The 24,799-nt window shown below is 49.6% G+C and overlaps 1 pseudogene; it reads right to left on the bottom strand.

Annotated features, from left to right (window-relative positions):
- The window catches only part of LOC147118618 (uncharacterized), a 47,860-nt pseudogene extending 24,379 nt beyond the window's left edge, over positions 1–23,481 (bottom strand).
- Positions 23,482–24,799: the final 1,318 nt, after the last annotated feature.

The raw sequence follows: 24,799 nt of genomic DNA, 5'->3' as shown, positions 1-24,799 counted from the left end.
TAAAAATTCGTGCACTGAAGTCTATCAGGAGGCCTTGTAAGCCGTCCTGAGCGTCGCAGCAGCGGCGGTGATGGTGCAGCATCCAACGGTGAACCCGGTGTCTCGTTCAGAGGAGGTGTAGCAGGTGGCGGACCCTGGGGCTGCTGCATGCCGTCTACAGGGGTCAGAGCATGGGTAATGGGAGGTAGCGATGGTGGTCTCTCAGAGGCACCCGAAGGTGCGAGGTCTCGTGCGGGGACTGTGTCCTGGGGGTAGGCAGGAGTAGCGGTGGGTGGCGAAGAGGGTGTTTCAGGAGCACCTGCAGGTGCGAGATCTCGAATGGAGACTGTGTCCTCCCGCCCGTCCGGGTACACCACATAAGCATACTGCGGGTTGGCGTGGAGGAGGCTCACCCTCTCGACCAGGGGGTCTGCCTTATGGGTCCTCACGTGCTTCCGCAGTAGGACGGGACCTGGAGAAGTCAGCCATGTTGGTAGCGAAATCCCCGACGTGGACTTCCTGGGGAAGGAGAACATTCTCTCGTGAGGAGTGGCATTGGTGGGTGTACAGAGCAGCGACCGAATGGAATGGAGCGCCGCAGGGAGGACCTCCTGCCAGCGGGAGGTCGGAAGGCCCTTAGATTTTAAGTTTAATAGGACTGCCTTCCAGACTGTCGCATTCTCCCTTTCCACCTGGCCGTTACCCCGGGGGTTGTAGCTGGTGGTCCTGCTTGTAGCAATGCCTCTCGCGAGCAGGTACTGCCGAAGTTCTTCGCTCATAAAAGATGAGCCCCTGTCGCTATGGATATAGCTAGGGAAACCGAACAAGGCGAAGAGGTCATTCAGACATTTAATGACCGTGGTACTGGTCATGTCCGAGCAAGGGATGGCAAACGGGAAACGGGAGTACTCATCAATTATATTGAGGAAGTACACATTGCGGTCAGAGGAGGGGAGGGGCCCTTTAAAATCGATGCTCAGCCGCTCGAAGGGGCGCGTGGCTTTGATCAGGCTCGCTCTGTCTGGCCTATAAAAATGCGGCTTGCACTCGGCACAGATCTGGCAGTTCCTGGTCATGGTCCTGACCTCCTCGATGGAGTAGGGCAGGTTACGGGATTTGATAAAATGGAAGAACCTGGTGACCCCCGGGTGGCAGAGGTCATTGTGGAGGGTCTGTAGTCTATCAACCTGCGCGTTGGCGCACGTACCACGTGATAGGGCATCTGGGGGCTCATTGAGTTTCCCGGGCTGGTACAAGATATCGTAATTGTAGGTGGAGAGTTCGATTCTCCACCTTAAGATCTTGTCATTCTTGATTTTGCCCCGCTGCTTATTATGAAACATAAAAGCCACTGAACGCTGGTCAGTGAGCAGGGTAAATCGTTTTCCGGCCAGGTGATGCCGCCAATGTCGCACGGCTTCCACAATGGCCTGGGCCTCTTTTTCGACAGAGGAGTGTCGAATCTCGGGGCCCTGGAGGGTCCTTGAGAAAAAGGCCACGGGTCTCCCCGCCTGGTTAAGGGTTGCAGCTAGGGCAAAGTCGGATGCGTCGCTCTCCACTTGAAAAGGGAGGGACTCATCCACAGCGTGCATTGTGGCCTTCGCAATGTCTCCTTTTATGAGAGTGAAGGCTGCACAGGCCTCTGCTGTCAGGGGGAAGGAGGCGGACTTGATGAGGGGTCGGGCTTTATCCGCATAGTTGGGCACCCACTGAGCATAGTAAGAGAAAAACCCCAGGCATCTCTTCAGTGCTTTCTGGCAGTGGGGGAGGGGGAGCTCCATAAGGGGGCGCATTCTATCGGGGTCTGGGCCGATGACTCCGTTCTCCACTACGCAGCCAAGAATAGCGAGGCGCGTAGTACGAAACATACATTTGTCTTTGTTGTATGTGAGATTCAGCCGCTGGGCCGTCCGGAGGAATTTCTCTAGATTAACGTCGTGGTCCTGCTGGTCGTGGCCGCAGATGGTGACGTTGTCTAGATATGGGAAAGTGGCCTGGAGCGCGTTCTGGTCAACCATCCGGCCCATCTCCCGTTGGAAGACAGAAACTCCGTTGGTGACGCCGAAGGGAACTCTGAGAAAGTGATAGAGCCGACCGTCAGCTTCAAAAGCTGTGTACTGGCGGTCCTCAGCCCTGATGGGGAGCTGGTGGTATGCCGACTTCAGATCAATCGTCGAGAACACCCGGTATTGTGCTATCTGATTGACCATGTCAGATATGCGGGGGAGTGGATATGCATCCAGCTGGGTGTAGCGGTTGATCGTCTGGCTGTAGTCAATAACTAGGCGCTGTTTGCCGCCAGCCTTCACCACCACCACTTGTGCTCGCCATGGGCTATTGCTGCTCTCGATAATCCCTTCCTTCAGGAGTCTCGCTACCTCGGATTTAATGAAACCCCTATCCCCGGCACTGTAACGCCTACTTTTGGTAGCGATGGGCTTACAGTCGCGGGTGAGGTTAGCGAACAAGGAAGGGGGGGAGACTTTAAGGGTGGAGAGGCTGCAAATGGCGCGCGGCGGGCGATTTAAAAACTGCTGGCTGCAGACTGTGAGAGGGGGGAGGGGTCCACCATGCGCTAAAGTGACACTCTTAAGGTGGCACTGAAAATCCAACCCCAGTAGGACGGCAGTGCAGAGATGGGGCAGGACCAGAAGTTTAAAATTTTTGTATTCAGTACCCTGCACTGAAAGAGTCACCATACAGTAGCCACCGACGTCCGCTGACTGGGCTTTGGAAGCCATAGAGATGCGATGACGCGTCGGCAGGACCGGGAGAGAGTAACTGCGCACCGTGTCGGGGTGTATAAAACTCTCCGTGCTCCCGCTGTCAAAAAGGCAGGTAGTGGCGCGGCCGTTTACCGTAATGTCCATCATGGACCTGGACAGTTGATGCGGGAGAGATTGATCCAGCGTCACGGAAGCCAGCGTATGTTCAAGCGTGTCGATGCGGTCGTCCGATGAGGCGGTGGTGGAGTCCGGGTCCCCCGTAACCGAAGTCGGAGGCGTCCAAGATGGCGGACAAAATGGCGGCGCCCACGGTCCCGATCCCCACGCGGCTGGGGGAGCCCAAGATGGCAGACAAGATGGCTGCGCCCACGGTTCGCACGCAGCGCTGCTGGCGTTAGCGGTCTTCCCTTTGCAGGCGCTAACGTAGTGACCTTTCTTCCCGCAGCCGGAGCAGGTAGCATTCTTCGCGGGGCAGCGTGCTCTAGGGTGTTTAGCTTGGCCACAAAAATAGCATTTTTGTGCCTTGGACATCGCTGCAGCAGTCGGAGGTGGCGGTCCCATGGCCCAAGATTGCGGCGTCCACGGCGCGGGGCGATGAGGGGAGAAAGCGTCCATATTTCTGTGGGCCGCGTCGAGCAAGAGCGCGAGGGACACTGCCTTTGTCAGGTCTATTTCACCCTTCTCCAGCAGCCTCTGCCGGGAGTAGTCGGACCTTAGACCCGCAACAAAAGCGTCTCGTATCAGTCCCTCCACATGTGCCGCGGCCGATACTTCCTTGCAGTCGCAGCCACGTCCGAGTACCCGCAGTGCCCGTAGGAAGGCTTCCACCGATTCCCCGGGCTGCTGTCTGCGAGATCTTAAAAGGTGCCTGGCATAGACCGTGTTAACCGGGCGTGCATACTGCCCTTTCAGTAGGTCGATAGCCGCCGCGTAGGTCGTCGCATCTTGGATTAAAGTATAGACTTGGTGGCTCACCTTCGAGGCCAGGATTTTCAGTTTATTTTCATCAAGAGTCACGGTCGAGGCTTCCAGATACGCCTCAAAGCAACGCAGCCATTGTGCGAATTTAGTCGACGAACCCGCTTCTTGGGGGTCTAGGTCCAGGCATGTTGGTCTGAGGGCTCGCAGCAGCGCCTGCTGCTCAGCGTTTTGCGCCATCGGTTGATCAGCATCCGCAGCCAACATTTAACTTTGGTAATAAAATTGATGCACTATCAATTGCTACAAAAGACTGGAGATTGAGAAAGTAATAAACAGGCTTTTATTACCAAAGAACAGAGCATGCCTCTTGTGGTTGCCTGGTATCCAAAAGGGCCGGAGGCTTCTGAGCAGCGACCTTTATACCCAGCCATGAGGGTGGAGCCAGGGGCGGAGTCAGCTGAGGCATGCACAGACAAGTACAACAATATGCAAGAGTGAACAACAGTACTAACAGTGAACAACAGTACTAACAACAGTGGTGAACAACAATACTAACAACAGTGGTTTACCACAGCGGGCGGATAATGTTGAGTGTTTTAATAATGGGGCCTGGGGCTGCACTCGGGGTGTGAGCAGCCCGCGTCCCCCCGGGGTTCATGAACCCGCTCCCTGAGCTCGGGGTGTGAGCGGCCCGCGTCCCCCCGGGGTTCGTGAACCCGCTCCCTGAGCTCGGGGTGTGAGCGGCCCGGGTTCCCCCCGGGGTTCAGGAACTCGCTCCCTGAGCTCGGGGTGTGAGCGGCCCGCGTCCCCCCGGGGTTCATGAACCCGCTCCCTGAGCTCGGGGTGTGAGCGGCCCGCGTCCCCCCGGGGTTCATGAACCCGCTCCCTGAGCTCGGGGTGTGAGCGGCCCGCGTCCCCCCGGGGTTCATGAACCCGCTCCCTGAGCTCGGGGTGTGAGCGGCCCGCGTCCCCCCGGGGTTCATGAACCCGCTCCCTGAGCTCGGGGTGTGAGCGGCCCGCGTCCCCCCGGGGTTCATGAACCCGCTCCCTGAGCTCGGGGTGTGAGCGGCCCGCGGCCCGTGTCCCCCCGGGGTTCATGAACCCGCTCCCTGAGCTTTCTCACCTGATGTGTCAGCGGCTGCTGCCAAGGTCCGCGCATGCTCAGCTTATATTGCCCGGGTGATTGACTGGAGCATCCGGACCAATAGGAAGAGCGGGGCGGGGCTGGAGGACCGAGCGTGCGGCTGGTCCTCCAACAATCAGAGTGTGCGAGGGGCGGGGCTTAACCTTTAAACCTGAGCAACTGAAGGTGAGCTGAGTATGCGCGGTCCTTGGCAGCAGCCGCTGACACATCAGGGGAGAGGTCAGGGAGCGGGTTCATGAACCCCGGGGGGACACGGGCCGCTCACACCCCGAGCTCAGGGAGCGGGTTCATGAACCCCGGCGGGACACGGGCCGCTCACACCCCGAGCTCAGGGAGCGGGTTCATGAACCCCGGTGGGACGCGGGCCGCTCACACCCCGAGCTCAGGGAGCGGGTTCATGAACCCCGGTGGGACGCGGGCCGCTCACACCCCGAGCTCAGGGAGCGGGTTCATCAACCCCGGGGGGACGCGGGCTGCTCACACCCCGAGCTCAGGGAGCGGGTTAACTAACTGGCTCCTCGTGTCGTTACTGAAGATGACTGGTTGTTGCACTGGATGCTTGCCTACTCTTGAAAGATTCATTGACAGCAGTCTTGCAATATGGGTCATTGAATTGCGTGATGGAGAGCTATTGAAAATATAGTCAATGCCTGCAGATATAAACTATCTTTGTATGATGTTGACTTATTAGCCTTTTGCTCGTGGGCTGTGGAGTATGAAATGATGACCAAACCTAAATCCACTGTTCTGATCCAATGAGATTTCTGCTTGACCATCTGTCCGCCCCGAGAGAGCGGAGAGTCAGCGGACCTGCAAGGGATCACCAGACGCGGCACATAGAGCACCAGAGGCGTACCAATCCAGGTTCTGGGAGAGGGAAGCAAAAAGTAATCCAAGTGTGACGTCACCAGGAAGCAGGTAAGTGATTGGTTGGTGAGTATTTCTTTCTCCTTTTCATTACAAGTTTAAATTCTGCAGTTTACATTTTCTTGGGTCTCTGTGGTGTAGTGGAAACTGTTGGTAAATAAGCGCCCTAGAGTATATCTTTAACTGGTGGTATTGAATTAATTTAAATTAATTAAAGGGGTAAGTCATGCCAGGAGAGCCCAGCCCCGTGTTATGCTCCTCTTGCTCTGTGTGGGAATTCAGGGACGCTGCCAGTGTCCCTGACGACCACGTGTGCCAGAAATGCATCCAGCTGCAGCTACTAACGGGCCATATTGAGGCGCTGGAGTTGTGGATGGATGGGTTGTGGAGCATTCACGACGCTGAGAGGGTCGTGGATTACACGTTTGATGAGTTGGTCACGCCGCAGGGTAGGGCTGCACAGGCAGAAGGGAAATGGGTGACCACCAGGCGGAGCAATAGAAGCAGGCAGGTAGTGCAGGGGACCCCTGTGGCCATTCTCCTTTCAAACAGGTATACCAATTTGGATACTGTTGAGGGGGATGACTCACCAGGGGAAGGCAGCAGCAGCCAACTTCCTGGCACCAGGGGTGCTTCTGCTGCTCAGGAAGGGAGGAAAAAGAGTGGGAGAGCAATAGTGGTAGGGGATTCTATCGTAAGGGGAACAGATAGGCGTTTCTGTGGCCGTAGACGTGACTCCAGGATGGTTTGTTGCCTCCCTGGTGCCAGGATCAAGGATGTTACTGAACGGCTGCAGGGCATTCTGAAGGGGGAGGGTGAACAGGCAGAGGTCGTGGTTCACATTGGGACCAACGACATAGGTAGGAAGAGGGATGAGGTCCTGCAGCAAGAATTTAGGAAGCTAGGTAGCAGATTAAAGAGTAGGACCTCAAATGTTGTAAACTCTGGATTACTCCCGCTGCCATGTGCTAGTGAGTATAGGAATAGGAGGATAGAGCAAATGAATGCGTGGCTAAAGAGTTGGTGCAGGAGGGAGGGCTTTAGTTTCCTGGATCACTGGGCCTGCTTCTGGGGAAGCTGGGACTTCTACAAGTCGGACGGGTGGCACCTGAACCAGAGCAGGGCAAATATCCTTGCGGGGAGGTTTGCTAGCACTGTTCGGGGGGGTTTAAACTAAAATGGCAGTGGGTTGGGAACCTGAGCAGGGAGACAGAGGAAAGGAAAACAGGGATAAAAGCAAAAGAGGAAGGAGAAAAACAAAAGTGGCAGTCAGAGAAATCAACGGTTTAAATCAAACGTGGCCACAATAAATAATAATTCTAATAGGTCTAAGAGCGTTAAAAAAACAAGCCTGAAGGCTTTGTGCCTTAATGCGAGGAGCATTTGTAATGAGGTGGATGAATTGGCTGCGCAAATAGAGGTAAACAAATATGATTTGGTTGGGATTACGGAAACATGGCTCAAGGATGGCCAAGACTGGGAACTCAACATCCAGGGGTATTCGATATTCAGGAAAGATAGGCAAAAAGGAAAGGGAGGTGGGGTAGCATTACTGGTTAAAGAAGGGATTAATACAATTGTAATGAAGGATATTAGCTCTGATGTGGAATCTGTATGGGTAGAATTGAGAAATACTAAGGGGAAAAAAGCATTAGTGGGAGTGGTATATAGACCTCCAAACAGTAAGGCGGCGGTTGGGGATGGCATTAAAAGGGAAATTAAAGAAGCGTGCAATAAAGGCACAGCAGTCATCATGGGTGACTTTAACCTACATATAGAGTCATAGAGTTTTACAGCACAGGACGAGGCCCTTCGGCCCATCGTGTCTGCGCCGCCCATCCATCCCTGTCCAGTCTAATCCCATTATCCAGCATTTGGTCCATAGCCTTGTATGCAATGACATTTCAAGTGCTCATCCAAATGCTTCTTGAATGTTGTGAGGGTTCCTGCCTCTACCACCCTTTCAGGCATTGAGTTCCACATTCCAACCACCCTCTGGGTGAAGAAGTTCCTCCTCAAATCCCCTCTAAATCTCCTGCCCCTTACCCTGAATCTATGCCCCCTTGTTATTGACCCCCCTACTAAGGGGAAAAGTTCCTCTTTATCTACCCTATCTATGCCCCTCATCATTTTGTACACCTCAATCAGGTCCCCCCTCAGCCTTCTTTGCTCCAAGGAAAACAACCCCAGCCTGTCCAGCCTCTCTTCATAGCTGAGGCGCTCCATCCCAGGTAACATCCTGGTGAATCTTCTCTGCACCCTCTCCAAAGCAATCACATCCTTCCTATAGTGAGGCGACCAGAACTGCACACAGTACTCCAGCTGTGGCCTCACCAGCGTTTTGTACAGCTCCATCATAACCTCCCTGCTCTTATATTCTATGCCTCGGCTAATGAAGGCAAGTATCCCATATGCCTTTTTAACCACCTTATCTACCTGTTCCGCTGCCTTCAGGGATCTATGTACATGTACACCAAGGTCCCTCTGTACTTCCTAGGGTCCTACCACTCATTGTGTATTCCCTTGCCTTATTTGTCTGTCCAAAATGCATCACCTCGCACTTTTCAGGGTTAAATTCCATTTGCCACTTTTCCGCCCATCTGACCAACCCGTTTATATCGTCCTGTAGCCTGAGGCTTTCCTCCTCGCAATTTACCACCAATATAGATTGGGCTAACCAAATTAGTAACAATACTGTGGAGGAGGAATTCCTGGGGTGTTTACGGGATGGTTTCCTGGACCAATATGTCGAGGAACCGACCAGAGATCAGGCCATCCTAGACTGGGTATTATGTAACGAGAAAGGATTAATTAGCAATCTTGTTGTACGAGGCCCCTTGGGTCGGAGCGATCATAATATGATCGAATTCTTCATTAAGATGGAGAATGAAGTAGTTGACTCAGAGACAAGGGTCCTCAATTTAAAGAAAGGGAACTACGATGGTCTGAGGAGCGAGTTGGGTAGGATTGATTGGGGAATGTCACTTAAAGAGTTGACGGTGGATAGGCAATGGCAAACATTCAAAGACTGAATGGATGAGCTACAGAATTTGTTCATCCCAGTTTGGCATAAAAATAAAACAAAAAAGGTGACTCAACTGTGGCTAACCAGGGAAATTAGGGATAGCATAAGATCCAAGGAGCGGACATATAAATTGGCTAGAAAAAGCAATAATCCTGAGGATTGGGAGCAGTTTAGGAGTCAACAAAGGAGGACAAAGGGATTAATTAAGAAAGCGAAAATAGAAATATGAGAGTAAGCTAGCAGGTAACATAAAAACTGACTGTAAAAGCTTTTATAGATATGTGAAGAGAAAAAGATTGAAGTCAAGCGCAGGTCCCTTACAGTCAGAATCAGGGGAATTTATAATGGGAAACAAGGAAATGGCAGACCAACTAAATACACACTTTGGTTCTGTCTTCACAAAGGAGGACACAAATAACCTCCCAGAGATGCCGGGGAACATCGGGTCTGATGAAAGGGAGGAACTGAAAGAAATCAGTATTTGTAGGGAAATAGTGTTAGGAAAATTGATGGGACTGAAGGCCGATAAATCCCCAGGGCCTGATGGTCTACATCCCAGGGTACTTAAGGAGGTGGCCCTAGAGATAGTAGATGCATTGCTGGTCATCTTCCAGAACTCGATAGACTCTGGAACGGCACCCATGGATTGGAGGGTAGCTAATGTTACCCCACTATTCAAAAAAGGTGGTAGAGAAAAAGCGGGGAATTATAGACCGGTAAGCCTGACATCGGTAGTGGGGAAAATGCTAGAGTCTATTAATAAAAGATGTAATAGCAGAGCACTTGGAAAGCAGTGAAAGGATCGGACAAAGCCAACACGGATTTACAAAAGGTAAATCATGCTTGACTAATCTACTGGAATTTTTTGAGGATGTAACTGGTAAAATAGATAAGGGAGAACCAGTGGATGTGGTGTATTTGGACTTTCAGAAGGCTTTCGATAAGGTCCCACATAAGAGATTAGCGTGCAAAATTAAGGCACATGGGATTGGGGGCAAGGTATTGACTTGGATAGAGAACTGGTTGGCGGACAGAAAGCAAAGAGTTGAAATAAACGGGTTGTTTTCCTAGTGGCAGGCAGTGACTAGTGGGGTACCGCAAGGATCGGTCCTAGGACCCCAGCTGTTCACAATATATATTAATGATCTGGACGAGGGAATTGGATGTAATATCTCCAAATTTGCAGACGACACAAAGCTGGGTGGGAGGGTATGCTGTGAGGAGGATGTCGTGAAACTCCAGTACGATTTGGACAGGTTGGGTGATTGGGCAGAAACATGGCAAATGCACTATAATGTGGATAAATGTGAGGTTATCCACTTTGGTGGCAAAAACAGGAAGGCAGATTATTTGAATAGCAATAGACTGGGAGAAGGGGAAGTGCAAAGAGAACTGGGTGTTCTTGTGCACCAGTCGCTGAAGGTAAGCATGCAGGTGCAGCAGGCGGTTAAGAAGGCAAATGGTATGTTGGCCTTTGTAGCAAGAGGGTTCGAGTACAGGAACAAGGATGTCTTGCTGCAGTTGTACAGGGCCTTGGTGAGACTGCACCTTGAGTATTGTGTGCAGTTTTGGTCACCTTACCTGAGGAAGGACGTTCTTGCCATGGAGGGAGTGCAGCGAAGATTCACCAGGCTGATACCTGGGATGGCAGGAATGACTTATGAGGAGAGATTGTGTTGATTGGGCTTATACTCACTGGAGTTTAGAAGATTGAGAGGGGATCTCATCGAAACCTATAAAATTCTGTCAGGTCTAGACAGACTAGATGCAGGAAAGATGTTTCTGATGGCCGGGGAGTCCAGAACCAGGGGTCATAGTCTAAGGATAAGGGGTAAGCCATTTAGGACTGAAATGAGGAGGAATTTCTTCACCCAGAGAGTGGTGAACCTGTGGAATTCTCTGCCACAGAGGGCGGTGGAGGCCAGTTCATTAAATATATTCAAGGAAGAATTGGATATATTTCTTAAGGCTAAAGGGATCAAGGGATATGGGGAGAAGGCAGGGACAGGGTACTGAATTTGGATGATCAGCCATGATCTCATTGAGTGGCGGAGCAGGCTCGAAGGGCCGAATGGCCTACTCCTGCTCCTATCTTCTATGTAAGCAACACGGAATTTTGGTTAACTGGCATTGGGCTACATTTGCAATACTTGTGCAAGAGGTGAAACTTGTATAGAATGTTTTGTGCTGCTACCTTTTGTAATTCTTCTACACCAGTATGACAATGTAATAGTTGACTGTAGACTTGTGAACAACATAAATAAATACATAAAGCAAAAAAAATTAATAAAATAAACCCCGGGGGGACGCGGGCTGCTTACATCCCGAGTGCGGCCCCAGGCCCCATTATTAAAACTCTCAACAAGCCCGCTGCTTCCCGGTTTCTCCCGATTCGCTCAGCAAAGGGGCCCCGCGTCAAACTCCGGGACAGACAGACAGGAAGTCAGGGAGCGTCTCGAAATGGTGGCTGGTCAGGGAGCGTGTGTAAATGAAGGAAAATGGAGACTGGTCAGGGCACTCTGTAAATGTAGGAGAAATGCTGACTGGTCAGTGAGTGTAAATGAAGGAAAATGGAAAGTGGTCAAGAGCACCTGTAAATGGAGGAGAAATGGAAAGTGGTCAGGGAGCGTCTGTAAATAAAGGAGAAATTATTCGTTATTTTGGGGCTTGGTTTGTGTGAATAAATATATCACTAATTTCAATTAGACTCTTTTCCGTGACCCAGCTCCTGTAAATACTGGCTGGAAAGGGGCTGGACTCTCAGGAGGCTCCACACCGCTGGCTGCTCCTGCGTAAGTGACCTCCCATTAGATTAATGTGCTTCTGCTGTGTGTGTGTGTTTAATAAAGTGCCCGAAGCAGTTCATAAGGTGGGGAACCAGTGAGTGTAGAACTGAACCCAGCCAGAGTCAGCAGATTCAGGGGGGGGGAAGAGAGAGAGGGGAACCAGTGAGTGTGGAACTGAACCCAGCCAGAGTCAGCACCTTCAGGGGAGGAGAGGGGAACCAGTGAGTGTGGAACTGAACCCAGCCAGAGTCAGCACCTTCAGGGGAGGAGAGGGAGGGGAACCAGTGAGTGTAGAACTGAACCCAGCGGAGACAGCACGTTCAGGGGAGGAAGTAAAATGGGTGCAGAGGAAAAAATGTTGGAAATTATGCGATGGGCTTGGATTTCAGCACCGGGAGGAGGGAGAGTGTGTGGGATGGGGATTTGTAGCTTTTGGGGAACGAGAGGAAAGAATGTTCCATATAAGCTAGAATTGTCTGTTCTGAATTTCTATCCTGTACTTACAGTGATGTCTTTTGTAAACTCCTTTTACAGGGTATTAGAAGGGGAGGATTTACAGATGGGAAACTCAAACCAAACATCATGTCAAGATCTGACAGTCACTTAATTCATCAGGACCTGAATATCATCACCCTCTGAATGTGGAAGGAGAAATGTTTGTCTGTTCTGTCTGTGGGGAAAGATTTCAAACATCAGTGTGACTGGAAAAGTACCGAGACACACACACCCGAGTGAGAGTGTCCCAGTGTACTGACTGTGGAAAGAGCTTTAACCAGTTACACAGCCTGAAGAAACATCACACCATTCACAGCGGGGAGAAACCGTACACGTGTTCTGTGTGTGGACGAGGCTTCAACTGATCATCCAACCTGGAGAGACACAAGGACACCCGCACCACGGAGAAACCATGGAAATGTGGGGACAGTGGGAAGGGATTCAATTACTCATCCAAGCTGGAAACTCATCGACGCAGTCACACTGGGGAGAGTCCGTTCACCTGCTCCGTGTGTGGAAAGGGATTCACCAGCTCCTCCAGCCTCACTGCACACCAACTTGTTCACTCTAATAAGAGATCATTTAAATGTTCTGACTGTGAGAAGAGCTTTAAAAGCAGAACGCATCTGCTGAAACACCAACGCACTCACATAGAAGATGGGAGCAGGAGTAGGCCCTTCGAGCCTGCTCCGCCATTCAATGAGATCATGGCTGATCATCCAAATTCAGTACCCTGTCCCTGCCTTCTCCCCATATCCCTTGATCCCTTTAGCCTTAAGAAATATATCCAACTCCTTCTTGAATATATTTAATGAACTGGCCTCCATCGCCCTCTGTGGCAGAGAATTCCACAGGTTCACCACTCTCTGGGTGAAGAAATTGCTCTCATTTCAGTCCTAAATGGCTCACCCCTTATCCTTAGACTATGACCCCTGGTTCTGGACTCCCCAGCCATCAGAAACATCCTTCCTGCATCTAGTCTGTCCAGGCCTGACAGAATTTTATAGGTTTCGATGAGATCCCCTCTCAATCTTCTATACTCCAGTGAGTATAAGCCCAATCGACACAATCTCTCCTCATACGTCATTCCTGCCATTCCAGGTATCAGCCTGGTGAATCTTCGCTGCACTCCTTCCATGGCAAGAACGTCCTTCCTCCGGTAAGGCGACCACAACTGCACACAATACTCAAGGTGCGGTCTCACCAAGGCCCTGTACAACTGCAGCAAGACATCCTTGTTCCTGTACTCAAACCCGCTTGCTACGAAGGCCAACATACCATTTGCCTTCTTAACCGCCTGCTGCACCTGCATGCTTACCTTCAGCGACTGGTGCACAAGAACACCCAGTTCTCTTTGCACTTCCCCTTCTCCCAGTCTATTGCTATTCAAATAATCTGCCTTCCTGTTTTTGCCACCAAAGTGGATAACCTCACATTTATCCACATTATAGTGCATTTGCCATGTTTCTGCCCAATCACCCAACCTGTCCAAATCGTACTGGAGTTTCACGACATCCTCCTCACAGCATACCCTCCCACCCAGCTTTGTGTCGTCTGCAAATTTGTAGATATTACATCCAATTCCCTCGTCCAGATCATTAATATATATTGTGAACAGCTGGGGTCCTAGGACCGATCCTTGCGGTACCCCACTAGTCACTGCCTGCCACTCGGAAAATGACCCGTATATTACAACTCTTTGCTTTCTGTCCGCCAACCAGTTCTCTATCCAAGTCAATACCTTGCCCCCAATCCCATGTGCCTTAATTTTGCACGCTAATCTCTTATGCGGGACCTTATCGAAAGCCTTCTGAAAGTCCAAATACACCACATCCACTGGTTCTCCCTTATCTATTTTACCAGTTACATCCTCAAAAAATTCCAGTAGATTAGTCAAGCATGATTTACCTTTTGTAAATCCATGTTGACTTTGTCCGATCCTGTCACTGCTTTCCAAGTGCTCTGCTATTACATCTTTTATAATAGACTCTAGCATTTTCCCCACTACCAATGTCAGGCTTACCGGTCTATAATTCCCTGCTTTTTCTTTACCACCTTTTTTGAATAGTGGGGTAACATTAGCTACCCTCCAATCCATGGGTACCGTTCCAGAGTCTATCGAGTTCTGGAAGATGATCAGTAATGCATCTACTATCTCTAGGGCCACTTCCTTAAATATCCTGGGATGTAGACCATCAGGCCCTGGGGATTTATCGGCCTTCAGTCCCATCAATTTTCCTAACACCATTTTCCTACAAATACTGATTTCTTTCAGTTCCTCGCTTTCATCAGACCCTATGTTCCCCGGCATCTCTGGGAGGTTATTTGTGTCCTCCTTTGTGAAGACAGAACCAAAGTATGCATTTAGTTGGTCTGCCATTTCCTTGTTTCCCATTATAAATTCCCCTGATTCTGACTGTAAGGGACCTACGCTTGACTTCACTAATCTTTTTCTCTTCACATATCTATAAAAGCTTTTACAGTCAGTTTTTATGTTCCGTGCTAGCTTACTCTCATATTCTATTTTCCCTTTCTTAATTAATCTCTTTGTCCTCCTTTGTTGACTCCTAAACTGCTCCCAATCCTCAGGATTATTGCTTTTTCTAGCCAATTTATATGTCCTCTCCTTGGATCTTATGCTATCCCTAATTTCCCTTGTTAGCCACGGTTGAGTCACCTTTTTTGTTTTATTTTTACGCCAAACTGGGATGAACAAATTCTGCAGCTCATCCATTCGGTCTTTGAATGTTTGCCATTGCCTATCCACCGTCAACCCTTTAAGTGACATTCCCCACTCAATCCTACCCAACTCGCTCCTCAGACCATCGTAGTTTCCTTTATTTAAATTGAGGACCCTTGTCTCTGAGTCAACTACTTCATTCTCCATCTTAATGAAGAATTCGATCATATTATGATCGCTCCGACTCAAGGGGCCTCGTACAACAAGATTGCTAATTAGTCCTTTCTCGTTGCATAATACCCAGTCTAAGATGGCCTGATCTCTGGTTGGTTCCTCGACATATTGGTCCAGGAAACCATCCCGTAAACACCCCAGGAATTCCTCCTCCACAGTATTGTTACTAATTTGGTTCGCCCAATCTATATGTAGGTTAAAGTCACCCATGATGACTGCTGTGCCCTTATTGCACGCTTCTTTAATTTCCCTTTTAATGCCATCCCCAACCTCCACCTTACTGTTTGGAGGTCTATATACCACTCCCACTAATGTTTTTTTCCCCTTAGTATTTCTCAATTCTACCCATACAGATTCCACATCATCAGAGCTAATATCCTTCATTACAATTGTATTAATCCCTTCTTTAACCAGTAATGCTACCCCACCTCCCTTTCCTTTTTGCCTATCTTTCCTGAATATCGAATACCCCTGGATGTTGAGTTCCCAGTCTTGGCTATCCTTGAGCCACGTTTCTGTAATCCCAACCAAATCATATTCGTTTACCTCTATTTGCGCAGCCAATTCATCCACCTTATTACAAATGCTCCTCGCATTAAGACACAAAGCCTTCAGGCTTGTTTTTTTAACGCTCTTAGACCTATTAGAATTATTATTTACTGTAGCCACGTTTGATTTAAACCGTTGATTTCTCTGACTGCCACTTTTGTTTTTCTCCTTCCTATCTTTTGCTTTTATCCCTGTTTTCCTTTCCTCTGTCTCCCTGCTCAGGTTCCCAACCCCCTGCCATTTTAGTTTAAACCCCCCCCGAACAGTGCTAGCAAACCTCCCCGCAAGGATATTTATCCCGCTCTGGTTCAGGTGCAACCCGTCTGACTTGTACAAGTCCCACCTTTCCCAGAAGCAGGCCCAGTGATCCAGGAAACTAAAGCCCTCCCTCCTGCACCAACTCTTTAGCCACGCATTCATCTGCTCTATCCTCCTATTCCTATACTCACTAGCACGTGGCACCGGGAGTAATCCAGAGATTACAACCTTTGAGGTCCTACTCTTTAATCTGCTACCTAGCTCCCTAAATTCTTGTTGCAGGACCTCATCCCTTTTCCTACCTATGTCGTTGGTCCCAATGTGAACCATGACCTCTGCCTGTTCACCCTCCCCCTTCAGAATGCCCTGCAGCCGTTGGGTACCGGCCTTCAGTCCCATCAATTTTCCTAACACCATTTCCCTACAAATACTGATTTCTTTCAGTTCCTCGCTTTCATCAGACCCTATGTTCCCCGGCATCTCTGGGAGGTTATTTGTGTCCTCCTTTGTGAAGACAGAACCAAAGTATGCATTTAGTTGGTCAGCCATTTCTTTTTTTCCCATTATAAATTCCCCTGATTCTGACTGCAAGGGACCTACGCTTGACTTCACCAATCTTTTTCTCTTCACATATCTATAAAAGCTTTTACAGTCAGTTTTTATGTTCCCTGCAAGCTTACTCTCGTAATCTATTTTCCCTTTCTTAATTAATCCCTTTGTCCTCCTTTGTTGAATCCTAAACTGCTCCCAATCCTCAGGATTATTGCATTTTCTGGCCAATTTATATGTCCTCTCCTTGGATCTTATGCTATCCCTAATTTCCCTTGTTAGCCACAGTTGAGTCACCTTTTTTGCTTTATTTTTATGCCAAACTGGGATGAACAAATTCTGTAGCTCATCCATTCGGTCTTTGAATGTTTGCCATTGCCTATCCACCATCAACCCTTTGAGTGCCATTCCTCAATCAATCCTACCCAACTCGCTCCTCAGACCATCGTAGTTCCCTTTCTTTAAATTGAGGACCCTTGTCTCTGAGTCAACTACTTCATTCTCCATCTTAATGAAGAATTCGATCATATCGCTCCGACCCAAGGGGCCTCGTACCACAAGATTGCTAATTAATCCTTTCTCGTTACATAATACCCAGTCCAAGATGGCCTGATCTCTGGTTGGTTCCTCGACATATTGGTCCAGGAAACCATCCCGTAAACACTCTAGGAATTCCTCCTCCACAGTATTGTTACTAATTTGGTTGGCCCAATCTGTATGTAGATTAAAGTCACCCATGATGACTGCTGTGCCCTTATTGCACGCTTCTTTAATTTCCCTTTTAATGCCATTCCCAACCTCCGCCTTACTGTTTGGAGGTCTATATACCACCCCCACTAACGTTTTTTTCCCTTTAGTATTTCTCAATTCTACCCATACAGATTCCACATCATCAGAGCTAATATCCTTCATTACAATTGTGTTAATCCCTTCTTTAACCAGTAATGCTACCCCACCTCCCTTTCCTTTTTGCCTATCTTTCCTGAATATCGAATACCCCTGGATGTTGAGTTCCCAGTCTTGGCCATCCTTGAGCCACGTTTCTGTAATCCCAACCAAATCGTATTCGTTTACCTCTATTTGCGCAGCCAATTCATCCACCTTATTACAAATGCTCCTCGCATTAAGACACAAAGCCTTCAGGCTTGTTTGTTTAACGCTCTTAGACCTATTAGAATTATTATTTACTGTGGCCACGTTTGATTTAAACCGTTGATTTCTCTAACTGCCACTTTTGTTTTTCTCCTTCCTATCTTTTGCTTTTATCCTTGTTTCCCTTTCCTCTGTCTCCCTGATCAGGTTCCCAACCCACTGCCATTTTAGTTTAAACCCACCTCCACAGCACTAGCAAACACTTCCCCTAGGACATCGGTTCCAGCCCTGGGGAGAGGCCATTCACCTGCACACTGTGGGAACAGATTCACTCGTTCATCCCACCTTCTGACACACGACATATTCACACTGGGGAGTGACCATTTCCCTGCTCAGTGTGTGGGAAGAGATTCACTCAGTCATCCTACCTGCTGAAACACCAGCGAGTTCACAAATGACTGCAGGGTTTGGATTCTGCTGTTATTGCTGCTGTTAATCACATCCAGGACTGAACCATGTTCATTCTGACAGTTGGAGTTTGTTTCTGCTGATGTTAATAACCCCTATAACTGGGTTGGATTTTAATATTTTGATACATGTCAAATAAAGCAGCTTTGTTTCAAACACACAGTGTGTGTCGAGTATTTGATTTCTCCAAGCTAAGAGGAGACTAATTGATGTCCTGTTACCGACTGCTCCATATTTGGGCCTTTGCTCTTTTCGAACTCTAGATTATTACAGTTCTCATACCTTCGGTTACTCTCATGGACAAGTCCCAGCTCCCCATACCTTCCAGAGTGCCTCTCCTAGCCTTGGTATCGGTAACACGCCCGGGATCACTAAACACAAAACCCAGTCTGTTAATCACTTTCAGCTACTGGGCTTAGTGTGTGACCCACAGCATCTCTCTCAGCTTCGATGTGTGAATAGAGAATCATTCCTCAGAACCTGGTTTTAAATGTAAATGCACTCAGTAAATGTATTGAACAAGAGATGAACAAGTAAACAGATCACAGCCCAATCCTCCAGCTCTATGTTGTAGGCCGATGAGATTCTGTTAAGGTGCCATGTGCTGCTGGACCGCTCGGCATTTTGCCTGTATGGAAAATAACTGAAGATTTGTCCCAGTGTAACCTTTGCTGTCAGGAAATGAGTGTGTCTTTTAATGAGCCTCACGTCCTTGCTCATGTTGGCTGCAATTGTGTAGAAAGGGGATGTGTAAAGAGATGGTCTGTGTATGGAGATGTGAAAGAAGGAAACGGTGTGTGTGTGTGATAGTGACACAGCCTTGTGGTCACAGTCAGAACAATGCACAGATATCCTTGTGGTTATGGTTTGGGCAGGGCCAGGTCAATAATGTAGTAAACAAGTTAAATATAAACATCACCAGTGTAGTCGCAGCTTGTTAGAACAGACCTGGGGAGAATAGAGCCCTGAAGCCACTGTATTATCTCTGTTCTCCGGATCGGGTAACTATACTCTGTCTGTATTTTTGCAGTGCTGTTAATAAAGTCAGTGAAAGACAATCTGTTGTGAGCTTGATTATCTGGTGTCGGAAACCACAAGACTCAAATTTTAGAGTCAACAAGATGAACAAGTAAACACATCATGGCCCAAAACTCCAACTCTATATTCACAGGAGAAAGTCTGTTATCACACTCCTCGAGTGGACAGAATAAAGAAAGATCCCAACTAGAAGTACCTCCAGAATCATTTGAAAGTAGGAGAGATGGGTTGGAGAGCTCAGGTGAGGGGTGTAGGAGAGTTGGGGTGAGGGGGGTTGGAGAGTAGGGGTGAAAGAGGAGTTGGGGTGAGGGGGGTTGGAGAGTAGGGGTGAAAGAGGAGTTGGGGTGAGGGGGGTTGGAGAGGGGGGTTGGAGAGTAGGGGTGAAAGGGGGGTTGGAGAGTAGGGGTGAAAGGGGGGTTGGAGAGAGGGGGGTTGGAGAGTAGGGGTGAAAGAGGAGTTGGGGTGGGGGTTGGAGATTAGGGGTGAAAGAGGAGTTGGGGTGAGGGGGTTGGAGATTAGGGGAGAAAGAGGAGTTGGGGTGAGGGGGGGTTGGAGAGTAGGGGTGAAAGAGGAGTTGGGGTGAGGGGGGTTGGAGAGTAGGGGTGAAAGAGGAGTTGGGGTGAGGGGGGTTGGAGAGTAGGGGTGAAAGGGGGGTTGGAGAGTAGGGGTGAAAGGGGGGTTGGAGAGAGGGGGGTTGGAGAGTAGGGGTGAAAGAGGAGTTGGGGTGAGGGGGTTGGAGAGTAGGGGTGAAAGAGGAGTTGGGGTGAGGGGGGTTGGAGAGTAGGGGTGAAAGAGGAGTTGGGGTGAGGGGGGTTGGAGAGTAGGGGTGAAAGGGGGGTTGGAGAGTAGGGGTGAAAGGGGGGTTGGAGAGAGGGGGGTTGGAGAGTAGGGGTGAAAGAGGAGTTGGGGTGAGGGGGTTGGAGATTAGGGGAGAAAGAGGAGTTGGGGTGAGGGGGGGTTGGAGAGTAGGGGTGAAAGAGGAGTTGGGGTGAGGGGGGTTGGAGAGTAGGGGTGAAAGAGGAGTTGGGGTGAGGGGGGTTGGAGAGGGGGGTTGGAGAGTAGGGGTGAAAGGGGGGTTGGAGAGTAGGGGTGAAAGGGGGGTTGGAGAGAGGGGGGTTGGAGAGTAGGGGTGAAAGAGGAGTTGGGGTGAGGGGGTTGGAGATTAGGGGAGAAAGAGGAGTTGGGGTGAGGGGGGGTTGGAGAGTAGGGGTGAAAGAGGAGTTGGGGTGAGGGGGGGTTGGAGAGTAGGGGTGAAAGAGGAGTTGGGGTGAGGGGGTTGGAGAGTAGGGGTGAAAGAGGAGTTGGGGTGAGGGGGGTTGGAGAGTAGGAGTGAAAGAGGAGTTGGGGTGAGGGGGGTTGGAGAGTAGGGGTGAAAGAGGAGTTGGGGTCAGGGGGGTTGGAGAGTAGGGGTGAAAGAGGAGTTGGGGTCAGGGGGGTTGGAGAGTAGGGGTGAAAGAGGAGTTGGGGTCAGGGGGGTTGGAGAGTAGGGGTGAAAGAGGAGTTGGGGTCAGGGGGGTTGGAGAGTAGGGGTGAAAGAGGAGTTGGGGTGAGGGGGGTTGGAGAGTAGGGGTGAAAGAGGAGTTGGGGTGAGGGGGGTTGGAGAGTAGGGGTGAAAGAGGAGTTGGGGTGAGGGGGGTTGGAGAGTAGGGGTGAAAGAGGAGTTGGGGTCAGGGGGGTTGGAGAGTTGGGGTGAAAGAGGAGTTGGGGTCAGGGGGGTTGGAGAGTAGGGGTGAAAGAGGAGTTGGGGTCAGGGGGGTTGGAGAGTAGGGGTGAAAGAGGAGTTGGGGTCAGGGGGGTTGGAGAGTAGGGGTGAAAGAGGAGTTGGGGTCAGGGGGGTTGGAGAGTAGGGGTGAAAGAGGAGTTGGGGTGAGGGGGGTTGGAGAGTAGGGGTGAAACAGGAGTTGGGGTGAGAGGGGTTGGAGAGTAGGGGTGAAAGAGGAGTTGGGGTGAGGGGGGTTGGAGAGAAGGGGTGAAACAGGAGTTGGGGTGAGGGGGGGTGGAGAGTAGGAGTGAAAGAGGAGTCGGTGTGAGGGGGGTTGGAGAGTAACAACAACAACTTGCATTTTGATAGCGCCTTTAACGTAGTAAAACATACCAAGGTGCTTCACTGTAGCGTTATCAAACAAAATTTGACTCTGAGCCACATGCAGAGATATTAGGACAGATGACCAAAAGCTTGTTTAAAGAGGTAGGTTTTAAGGAGCGTCTTAAAGGAGGAATGAGAGGTCGAGAGGCGGAGAGGTTTAGGGAGGGAATTCCAGAGTTTGGGGCCTCGACAGCTGAAGGCACGGCCGCCAATGGTGGAGTGATTAAAATCGGGGATGCGCAAGAGGCCAGAATTGGAGGAGGGCAGAGATCTCAGAGGTTGTAGGGCTGGAGGAGTTTACAGAGATAAGGAGAGGGGAGGCCATGGAGGATTCCTCTGGTGCTGGAATCAAGAACAAGAGGCCAGAATCTTAAAATTAGAGCTCGGCCATTCAGAGGTGAAATCAGGCAGCACTTTTTCACACACAGGGTAGTAGAAATGTGGAACTCTCTCCCCCAAAAGGCTGTGGATGCTGGGGGCTGATTGGAGCTTTCAAGACTGAGATGATCGATTTTTGTGAGGTATTTGTTCCAAGGGATGTGGAATAAAGGCGGGTCAATGGAGTTAAGATACGGATCAGCCCTGATCTAATTGAATGGTGGAGCAGGCTCGAAGGGTTGAATGGCCTCCTCCTGTTCCTAATGTTCCTGTGACACACTCAGAAATACCCCGGAGCACTGAAATCCCACTGGGCCCAAGCACATGCTCAATTGAAAGCCCAGGTCAAGGACAAAGCCAGCGTGTCCTCTCTGAACCCGGTTTGCTGCTCCCTCTGTGCCCAGCACTGCCTGCACCCCCGGCGCACGGCAGTGGAATTTCAAAAGAAGGAAGGAATCTGTCAGCATGTGAAAGACTTTTAGAAAGAATTCAAGGAGTTTTCAGAGAGTTGGGATCTTTCTCTACTCTCGGAGAGTTAGGTACCAGCCTTTCTCCTGTGAATATAGAGCTGCCTTATAGGGCCCTGATCATCTGTGAAAGAGCTGCCAATTAATCCCACTCCCCGGCCCTTTCCCCATAGCCCTGCAAACTTTTCCTTTAAGCAGATCCAATTCCCTTTTGAAAGTTACTATTGAATCTGTGTCCACCCCCTTTCAGACAGTGCATTCCAGATCACAACAACTCACTGAGTGAAAAATGGCTCATCTCCTCTCTGGCTTTTTGTCCATTATTTGACGTGATGTGTTTATTTGTGAAATATATTTACTGAGTGGAATTAAATTTAAAACCAGGTTTGCAGGCGTGATGCTCTATTCACACATCGAAGTTGAGAGAGATGCTGTGGGTCACACACTTAATCCAGTAGCTGAAAGTGATTATCAGACTGGGTTTGTGTTTAGTGATCCCGGGCGTGTTACCGATACCTTCCCTGGATACCAAGGCTAGGAGAGGCACTCTGGAATGTATGGGGAGCTGGGACTTGTCCATGAGAGTAACCGAAGGTATGAGAACTGAAATAATCTAGAGTTAGAAAAGAGCAAAGGCCCAAAAATGGAGCAGTCGGCAAGAGGACATCAATTCGTCTCCTCTTATCTTGGAGAAATCAAGGACTCGACACCACTATGTGTCTGATACAAAGCTGATTTATTTGACATATCAAAATATTAAACTCCAGCCCAGTTATAGGGGTTATTAACATCAGCAGAAACAAACCCGGACTGCCAGAATGAACATGGTTCAGTCCTGGATGTGATTAACAGCAGCAATAACAGCAGAATCCAACCCCTGCCGTCGGTCGTGAACTCGCTGGTGTGTCTGCAGGTTGGATGACTGAGTGAATCCCTTCGCACACACAGAGCAGGTGAATGGTCTCTCCCCAGTGTGAACTCGCTGGTGTCTCAGCTGGTGAAATGATTTAATGAATCCCTTCCCACACACTGAGCAGGTGAACGGCCTCTCCCCAGTGTGAACTCGCTGGTGTACAATGAGGTTGCATGAATGCCTGAACCTCTTCCCACAGTGAGAGCAACTGAACGTTCTCTCGTCAGTGTGAACTCGCTGATGTTGAATTAGTCCCTCAGAACTTTTAAAGCAGTTCCCACAATCAGTGCATTTAAAAGGTCTCTCATCACTGTGAACTCGCTGCTGTGATCGGAGGGCAGATGAGTGAGTGAAACCCTTCCCACACACGGAGCAGGTGAACAGTCTCTCCACAGTGTGACAGCTTTGATGAGTTTCTAGCTGGGATGGGTAATTAAATCTCTTCCCACAATCCTCACATTTCCAGGGTTTCTCCATGGTGCCTCTCCAGGTTGGGCGATCAGTTGAAGCCTCGTCCACACACAGAACACGTGTACGGTTTCTTCCCGCTGTGAACGGTGCGATGTTTTTTCAGGCTTTGTTACTGGTTAAAGCTCTTTCCACAGTCAGTGCACTGGAACACTCTCACTCGGGTGTGGGTGACTCGGTGCTTTTCCAGTCACACTGATGTTTGAAATCTTTTCCCACAGACAGAACAGACAAATATTTCTCCTTCCACATTCAAAGGCCGATGATATTCGGGTCCTGATGAATGGAGTGACTCTGTCAGATGTTGATGTGATGTTTGGTTTGAGTTTCCCATCTGCAAATCCTCACCTTCTAATACCCTGTAAAAGGAGTTTAGAAAAGTCATCACTGTAAGTACAGGATTAAAATTCAGAACAGACAATTCTAGTTTCTATGGAACATTTTTTCCTCTCTTGTTCCCCCAGTGCTGTAAATCCCCGTCCCACACACTCTCCCTCCTCCCTGTGCTGAAATCCAAACCCATCGCGCCATCTCCAACATTTCTGTCCCCCACTCCCAGTTTTCTCCCTCTCTCTACTCTGGTTGGGTTCAGCTCTACACCCGCTCTGTGCAGAGTGAGAATAAAATCAATGAGTCAATGATTGTCTCGCCTGGTCACTGGGACCCTGAAGCTCCGCCCACTCTCTGTTCCTGTACAAAGATGGCCACGCATGCGCCGTGCTGCAGGTGGAACTGGCCTATCTTTACTCCACCAAGATGGCGGCGCCTAACCTGGGCCTGTCACCGAGAAAAAGCCTCACCGCTGCCGTCTGGTGGAACACAGACCGGGCCGCGGGATCTCATTCGGGCCTGAGGCCATTCTCTACCTTTATAAACCCTGCGGCACGGCCTACCCGCAGTTTATTAATCTCCTGACCCCGCTCCCGCCGACCTGCAGCTCCGCCTGGCGACCGCGCAGACCCTGTCCCACGCCTGCGCGCTGGGCTCCTGACATCCTCCCCAGAAAACCTGAAAGAGGTATCTGGATTGTCCCCGTCACTCATTCTTAAAGGGACAGCACCCTGTGTCTGGGCAGCTGCCATTAAAGGCACAGACACAGCTTCACCCTTCTCTATTATAAATAAAAACAGGAAATACTCAGCAGATCAGGCAGCATCTGTGGAGAGAGAATCAGCGTTAATAGATAGATCTTGCCTAACCAACTTCTTTTGAAAGAGGTGACGTCCCGAATTAAATGGGGCGTAACGCAAATTAAATGGTGTAGTGTACCTGGACATCCAAAAGGCCTTTGACAAAGTATTGCATGAGAGACTTCTTTACAACCTAAGGTCAGTGGGTTTCAAGGTGAAACATGCATATTGATTAATTACTGTCGAGGTGAAGCTGTGTTGTTTCGTGCACCAGGACCCCCAGATCCCTTTGTACTTCAGTACTTTCCAGTTTCTTGCCATTAAGATAATAACTTGCTCTACGACTTTTCCTGCCAAATTGCATAACCTCACACTTTCCAGTATTGTATTCCATCTGCCAAATCTCTGCCCACTTACTTAGCCTGTCTATGTCCCCTTGCAGGTTTTTTATGTCCTCCTCACTCACTACTTTCCCTCCCATCTTAGTATCATCTGCAAACTTTGATATGTTACACTCGGTCCCCTCCTCCAAATCATTAATATAGA

This window comes from Somniosus microcephalus, chromosome 4 (genome assembly GCF_052327205.1).
Source record: "Somniosus microcephalus isolate GS21.2 chromosome 4, FLI_Smic_1.0, whole genome shotgun sequence".
NCBI lineage: Eukaryota > Metazoa > Chordata > Chondrichthyes > Squaliformes > Somniosidae > Somniosus > Somniosus microcephalus.
The sequence above is the reverse complement of the archived record's forward strand: the minus strand, read 5'-3'. Positions and strand labels throughout refer to the sequence as shown.